We start from the raw sequence: 8,642 nt of genomic DNA, 5'->3' as shown, positions 1-8,642 counted from the left end.
CTTTCCGGAAAGATTATTGGTCGTATTTTATTTCTCTCAGTCATTTTCTATGTTTCAGATTTTGTCAATTAGTTTATTATCATCATATACTCAAGACGCCATGACAGATTCGAAAAGCAATAATGCTGCCAAAATAAAACGCGATACGGCTTCAACGTATTATTTTTAATTTTCTTTTTTCATGTTTCTCTTTACCAGGCCAATTGCGGAAGGTATTGTCGTAGAAACTTCTGAGGGGTCTGAGGAAAATTGACAGTTTAGTGTCTTTTTAAGGGATCGAAAGGAATCGGAGGGCACCTAATACCCCTCCTATACCCTGTTTAACTACCAGCCTTTTTAACCCCCGAGAACATCCGATCAAAATTGTTAGGTGGTTATTTTGTTCAAAACAGTTAAAGCCCCCAAAAATACGCCTCCAAAAGGTCTCATGACTCCCACAGACCCTGAAGCAAGGACTGTAAATTATGAAAGTTGCCCATGGCTTTGATATAGGTTTTTATGGAGAAGAGGGGTATGTTTGATCTTGGATATCCGAAAAAGCTAAGGGTAAAACTGCGAAACATCCTGGGAAAGTTGAGGAGGAAGTTGAACTATGTCAAAATGTATTACGTCTATCCAGGTTGTCAAAAGGACATATCTGCAATGTCTTGGGAACAGCTTAGTGTATTAAATTGAAACTGTGAGGGCATGTTGAGAGGGAACGTTGAACTTGATAAAAAGTGATGTATAATTGTCTCAGCTATTATGAATAACGGGTGGTGGGTGATTGTGTAGGTGGAGGGGCTTATGCCCAAATTTGCGAACTCTCCACAAGCCTTCAGATCAATATAGAAGTAGTTATGGAGGGGGTGTGAATTAATCTATATTATCACTTCATTTAGACCCTAGCCTGAATAAGGGTGCTGTTTGATGATACCTCCCTTCTTATTGCAGAAAGACTGTCTGGTATTTATTTAAAAGCTTCATTTAAATAAACTAATTTGCTTCACATTTCGTTAGATTTTTACTTATAAATGAATTACTAAAACACAAGTAATTACTTCTTATTAAGTTTGGTTGAGATCGGATAACGATTTCAGATAATCATGCAAATTAAAACTATGTAAATATCTACTCTGCCCCCCCCCCTTCCCCCCTTCCCAGTTATGTATCGAATAGTGGATGGACTTGTTTGAGAGAGACAGAATATTTTCCTATTTAATTGAAAAAAAGGAGAATACATGTAATATTTTTGGAAAACTCTCTCCTCAAATCCTTCTTATATTTTGAATAGCGGGTAAACGTATTTTGATATTCTTAATTTTGGATATTCAGTTTCACCTTTCCAGAATTTTTGCAAAGAAGTCTGGAAGTGACCAAAATTTTTGACTCTAGGTCCCGAAGAGATAACCCTATATTCGTACTTTTTATGGTCCCTAAGAGGTTTGCTTTTTGACTTGAGACTTTTTCTTTTACTTCTTTTTCATACTATTTAGTAGAATAGAGTAAAAAATATTTCTATTTCTAGACAGTTTACTGGGAATTTTGCTAGCTTCAAAGAAACTTCTCTCTTTCATTTTACAATCCTCATATTGGAATAAGTTTTTTTTTATCTCTACCTCATACCGTTAGCAAACTACTATCCCGTTGGTTGCGATAGAAAGAAAACAACGTAACCAATAGAGTTGCTGTGCAGCACATTAAATTGTTCTAATTTATTATTGAGTCCTTTGGATTACACTCGGCATTGAGATTGTCAATTTGAGTTTTTGAACAGAAATTCAATTTATCAACAAGTCCAAGTATACGATTTAACATCTAAGTAAAGTTGATTATTTATCAGTTATCACATTTCTAATTAAAGCATTTGGTCATTAAATTATTGACTATTAACTACTAGATTAGTAATTATTTGGTCATCAAATTTATAGTCTGGGTCTAAAAAAAAACAAAACATCTGGTTCTATGATTTCATGAGAAAAAAGTTGGCTAAGGTGGTCATGTTTCTGTGCCATAATTTCGATTCTCATTTGTTTGTTTTTACGTCGACTCAAACTTACCATTATATACCACTTAGAATTCCAGCAGAGTATACCTTGCGTAATGATTATTTTTACCGTTTGATTGTCAGCGTAAATATCTCTTAACTTTTCTCTCCCAAGAGAAATGTAAAAAATTAGATACTATTGTTATGGTTGTGTGATTTTTCTTTGAATCTCATTAGTTTTTATTCAATTCAACCTGAATTTGCCATTATGTGTCTAATTTACCGATAATAATTCAGGTTTAGAATTTATCATTTGGTCGTTAATTTTTGCAACCCGATTGTCAATGGAGCAGTTCCTAATTCAACAATTTTTGGTAAAGTATCAGGAAAATGATTGTATCAGTATCATGAAAATCTCATGGATTTGAGTTCAGGGCGACGCAAATTTACCATTTACTGATCTTAGCAATACAACGTTCAGGTTGACACAAATTGACCATTTACTGACCTTAACAATGCAATTACAAGTCGAAAGTCTGTAATTTGGCCGTTATTGTCAATGGAAAAATCTCCAATTCTACAATTCCAGTTGAAGTGTCAGGAAAATTATTGTTGTGGTTACTGTTCTGTACAGTCAGTCCTGGAAACTTATGGATTTAAGTTTAGGTTGACAAAAAAATACCATTAATTGATATTATCAATGCAATTTTAAGTCGAAAGTTTGTCATTTGGCTGTTATTGTCAATGGAAAAGTCTCAAATTTTGCAATTTCCGTTGAGGAATCACAAAAATCATTGTTGTGGTTACTTTTCTGTACAGTCAGTCTTGTAAACTCATGAATTTAAGCTCAGGTTGTTACAAAATCACCATTTATTGATATTAACAATGTAACTACATGTCCAATGTTTGTCATTTGGCTGTTATTTTCAATGGGAACATTCCGATAGAATTATCGGAATGTATAAAACTATGAAACAAGGAATATAGCTCCTTTGTTATAGATATAAAACTGTAAAGTAGTCATTTTGTTCTCAAAATTTGAGAATATTCCGATAGATCTATCGGAATGTATAATGCTATGAAACTAGGAAAATTGCTTCTTTTTTATAGATATACAACTGTACAGTGGTCATTTCGTTCTAAAAATTTGAGAACATTCCGATAGAGTTATCGGAATGTATAAAACTATGAAACTAGGAAAATAGCTTCTTTTTTGTAGATATACAACTGTACAGTGACCATTTTGTTCTAAAAATTTGAGAAAATTTCGATAGAGTTATCGGAATGTATAAAACTATGAAACTAGGAAAATGGCTTCTTTTTTGTAGATATGCAACTGTAAAGTGACCATTTTGTTCTCAAAATTTGAGAACATACCGATAGAGTTATCAGAATGTATAAAACTATGAAACTAAGAAAATAGCTTCTTTTTTATGGCACTTGGTATTAACCAAGTGACATATAGCAATTTAAAGCATTTGGTCATTAAATTATTGACTATTAACTACTAGATTAGTAATTATTTGGTCATCAAATTTACAGTCTGGGTCTAAAAAAAAAATATCTGGTTCTATGATTTCATGAGAAAATAGTTGGCTAAGGTGGTCATGTTTCTGTGCCATAATTTCGATTCTCATTTGTTTGTTTTTACGTCGACTCAAACTTACCATTATATACCACTTAGAATTCCAGCAGAGTATACCTTGCGTAATGATTATTTTTACCGTTTGATTGTCAGCGTAAATATCTCTTAACTTTTCTCTCCCAAGAGAAATGTAAAAAATTAGGTACTATTGTTACGGTTCTGTGTGATTTTTCTTTGAATCTCATTAGTTTTTTTCAATTCAACCTGAATTTGCCATTGTGTGTCTAATTTACCGATAATAATTCAGGTTTAGAATTTATCATTTGGTCGTTAATTTTTGCAACCCGATTGTCAATGGAGCAGTTCCTAATTCCACAATTTTTGGTAAAGTATCAGGAAAATTATTGTATCAGTATCATGAAAATCTCATGGATTTGAGTTCAGGGCGACGCAAATTTACCATTTACTGATCTTAGCAATACAACGTTCAGGTTGACACAAATTGACCATTTACTGACCTTAACAATGCAATTACAAGTCGAAAGTCTGTAATTTGGCCGTTATTGTCAATGGAAAAGTCTCCAATTCTACAATTCCAGCTGAAGTGTCAGGAAAATTATTGTTGTGGTGACTGTTCTGTACAGTCAGTCCTGGAAACTTATGGATTTAAGTTCAGGTTGACAAAAAATTACCATTAATTGATATTATCAATGCAATTTTAAGTCGAAAGTTTGTCATTTGGCTGTTATTGTCAATGGAAAAGTCTCAAATTTTGCAATTTCCGTTGAGGAATCACAAAAATCATTGTTGTGGTTACTTTTCTGTACAGTCAGTCTTGTAAACTCATGAATTTAAGCTCAGGTTGTTACAAAATCACCATTTATTGATATTAACAATGTAACTACATGTCCAATGTTTGTCGTTTAGCTGTTATTTTCAATGGGAACATTCCGATAGAGTTATCGGAATGTATAAAACTATGAAACAAGGAATATAGCTCCTTTGTTATAGATATACAACTGTAAAGTGGTCATTTTGTTCTCAAAATTTGAGAATATTCCGATAGATTTATCGAAATGTATAATGCTATGAAACTAGGAAAATTGCTTCTTTTTTTTATAGATATACAACTGTACAGTGGTCATTTCGTTCTAAAAATTTGAGAACATTCCGATAGAGTTATTGGAATGTAAGAAACTAGGACAATAGCTTCTTTTTTGTGGATATACAACTGTACAGTGACCATTTTGTTCTAAAAATTTGAGATAATTTCGATAGAGTTATCAGATTGTATAAAACTATGAAACTAGGAAAATGGCTTCTTTTTTGTAGATATGCAACTGTAAAGTGAATATTTTGTTCTCAAAATTTGAGAACATACCGATAGAGTTATCAGAATGTATAAAACTATGAAACTAAGAAAATAGCTTCTTTTTTATGGCACTTGGTATTAACCAAGTGACATATAGCAATCGGAAATTCTGTCGGTCCGTCGGTCCCAGTTTTGCTACTTTAAGCACTTCCAGGTAAGCTAGGACGATGAAATTTGGCAAGCGTATCAGGGACCGGACCAGATTAAATTAGAAATAGTCGTTTTCCCGATTTGACCATCTGGGGGGGGGGGGGGTGGGGGCCGGTTAATTCTGAAAAATTAGAAAAAATGAGGTATTTTAACTTACGAACGGGGGATCGGATCTCAATGAAATTTGATGTTTAGAAGCATATTGTGTCTTAGAGCTCTTGTTATAAATCCCGACCGAATCTGGTGACATTGGGGGGGATTTGGGAGTGGGAAACCTAAATTTGGAAAACACTTAGAGTGGAGGGATCGGGATGAAACTTGGTGGGAAAAATAAACACAAGTCCTAGATACATGATTGACATAAACGGAACGGATCCGCTCTCTTTGGGGTAGTTGGGGGGGGATTATTTCTGAAAAATTAGAAAAAATGAGGTATTTTTAACTTACGAACGGGTGATCGGATCTCAATTAAATTTGATATTTAGATGGATATCGTGTCTCAGAGCTCTTATTTTAAATCCCGATCGGATCTGGTGACATTGGGGGGATTTGGGAGGGGGGAACCTAATATCTTGGAAAACACTTCGAGTTGAGGGATAGGGATGGAACTTGGTGGGAAAGATAAGCACAAGTCCTAGATACATGATTGACATAACCGGAACGGGTCCGCTCTCTTTGGGGTAGTTGGGGTTGGGGTTAATTCTGAAAAATTAGAAAAAATGAGGTATTTTTAACTTACGAACGGGTGATTGGATTTCAATGAAATTTGATATTTAGAAGGATATCGTGTCTCAAAGCTCTTATTTTAAATCCTGTCCGGATCTGGCGACATTGGGGGAAGTTTGGGTTGGGGGAACCTAAAATCATTGAAAACGCTTAGATTGGAGGGATCGGGAAGAAACTTAGTGGGAAAAATAAGCAGAAGTCTGAGATATGTGATTTACATAGTTGGAACGGATCCGCTCTGTTGGGGGGGGGGGGGTAATTAAAAAAAATTAGATAAAATGACGTATTTTTAACTTACGAAGGAGTGATCGGATCTTCATGAAACTTCATATTTAGAAGATCCTCGTAACTCAAATCTCTTATTTTAAATCTCAACAGGAGTAACTCAAGCGTAATTAAGGGGGGGCAGTTGGGGGGCTGGAAATCTTAGAAAATACTTAAAGCGGTGATATCAGGATGAAACTGGACGGGAAGAATAGAAACCTGTCTAAGATACGTGACTGAAATAACCGGACCGGATCTGCTCTCTTTGGTGGAATTGGGGGGGGGGGGTAATTTTGAAAATTGAGGTATTTTTAACTTACGAAATCGTGACCAGATCTTAATGAATTTTGATATTTATAAAGATCTTGTGCTTTAAAGTTCTAATTTTAAATTTCGACTAGATCCTGTGACATTGGGGGGAGTTGGAGGGGAAACCGGAATTCTTGGGAAACGTGAAAATTGGGGCATTTTTATCTTATGAATAGATGATCGGATCTTAATGAAATTATATTTTTGAAGGAATCCATGTCTCAGAGCTCTTATTTCAAACCCCGACCAGGTCTTTTGACATTGGGGTAAGTTGGAGGGGGAAATCTTGGAAAAACACTTGGAGTGGAGGAATCGGGATGAAGCTTGGTGGATAGAATAAACAAATGTCCTTGATACCTGATTGACAGAATCGTACTGGATTCGCTCTCTTTGGAGGAGTTGGGGGGAGGGGTTTAGTGATTTGGCGAGCTTGGTGCTTCTGGACGTGCTAGGACGATGAATATTGGTAGGTTTGTCAGGGAGCTGCACAATTTGACTTGATAAAGTCGTTTTCCCAGATTCGACCATCTGGGGGGCTAAAGGGAGAGGAAACATTAGAAAAAATTAGGTATTTATAACTTACGAGTGGGTGATCGGATCTTAATGAATTTTGATATTTAGAAGGGCATCGTGACTCAGAGCTCTTATTATAAATCCTGACCGGGATCAAGCCTCTTATTTTCCTTTTTGAATCAATGTATTGATTCATAGAATTTTGTTAGAGCTCATACCATATGATCTCTTGGCTCTTAGCTCTTGTCGCCTCGTCACAAGTGCTATATGAGCTCTTAGCTCTTGTTATAGATATACAACTGTACAGTGACCATTTTCAGATCTAGTACAGAAACTAAGAAAATAGCTTCTTTTTTGTAGATATACAACTGTACAGTGACCATTTTGTTCTCATAATTTGAGAACTGCTTTTTTAAGAACTGCTGCACAAACACATGGGTCCCTGCCTCAACACGTTATAGCTACAATTTTCTTCTAAGTTCTTTAAGAACTACTGCTCAAACACATGGGTTCCTCCCTCAACACGCTATAGCTTCAATTTTCTTCTAAGTTCTTTAAGAACTACTGCTCAAACATATGGGTCCCTCCCTCAACACGCTATGGCTTGAATTTTTTCTCAATTTTTTAAGAAAGGACGGGAATTGATTGTGAAGTTTTAAAATTTTTCTATGTATTTTTTATGAAGTTTTCTATGTATTTTCAGTTTTGCGATTCTTTTTATCAGCAAAAAATGGGTTACCCATGGGGGACCTTTATCCAGGCTACTGGCAAATATTTATGCCGAGAACCTTGAAAATTGGACATTAAATTCTTATTTGTTAAAACACGTCTCCCGGGGTCGTTATGTGGATGACGTAATTTCACTTCGGAATTATGGGGAAGCTGAACTTCGGGACTTCTTAGATTTTCTTAACACTTAGAATCACAATGAAAAAATAAATATGTAAAGTTTTTTCTACTGAAAGTAGGAGGCAGCATTAAAACTTAAAACGAGCAGAAATTATTGCGCATATGAGGGGTTTACTTCCTCGTAATACCTTGCTCTTTACGCTAAAGTATTTTTTAGTAGTTTTAACTATTTATTCTATGGCCTTTGTGGTTCAGGGGTCATTCTTAAAGAATTGGGATAAAACTTGCGATTTAGTTTAAAGAGCGAGGTATCGAAAAGGGGTGAGCCCCGTCATATACGCAATAAGAACGTACAAATATAGAAGTTCGCTACGTAATTTAATTCATAATTTCCGTATATTTTTTACTTATGAAAACGTTCGTAAAAAATTATAAGTTATAGTTGCCTTTTTAAGTAACCAAAAAATTGGAGGGCAACTAGGCCTCTTCCCTTGCTCCTTTTTTCTCAAAATCTTCCGATTAAAACTATGGAAAAGCCATTTAGCCCCAAAAAATTAATATTCATATTTCGTTTTAATTGTTTTTATGTGCGGAGAACCAAGATCAAAACATGCTTAAATTAATTTGTCTCTGCAGGCTCCTTTTCCTTATCTCTTGTCTTGACTATGGCGAAGATGATCAGGGCAAATAAAATTATTTATAAGTGAAAGTATTCATTCATTCATTCAGTATTCATCCAGTATTCAGTCAGACTTCGTTCAGTTTTCTTTCAGACTTCGTCCAGTTAATACCAGTGTTGAAAAAGGACTTTATTTTGAATAGTGATTTCAGTGTTACGCAACAAATTGACTTGATACGTTTTGTAAAAGTATTGGATCTAATCACTCAGTGACGAAGAAGTTAAATCT

The 8,642-nt window shown here is 34.9% G+C and overlaps 1 protein-coding gene and 1 long non-coding RNA gene across 2 annotated transcripts in view; one reads left to right on the top strand and one right to left on the bottom strand.

Moving 5' to 3' along the window:
• Nucleotides 1-8,642, top strand: part of LOC136030201 (RNA-binding protein 45-like) — a 272,030-nt gene that overhangs the window by 20,535 nt on the left and 242,853 nt on the right. The window lies entirely within an intron of this gene.
• LOC136030206 (uncharacterized) overlaps nucleotides 1-8,642 on the bottom strand; it is a 422,925-nt gene that overhangs the window by 301,978 nt on the left and 112,305 nt on the right. The window lies entirely within an intron of this gene.

The sequence above is a fragment of the Artemia franciscana genome, chromosome 8, assembly GCF_032884065.1.
Source record: "Artemia franciscana chromosome 8, ASM3288406v1, whole genome shotgun sequence".
NCBI classification, from domain to species: Eukaryota; Metazoa; Arthropoda; class Branchiopoda; order Anostraca; family Artemiidae; genus Artemia; species Artemia franciscana.
This window is presented reverse-complemented; position numbering and strand designations above follow the sequence as displayed.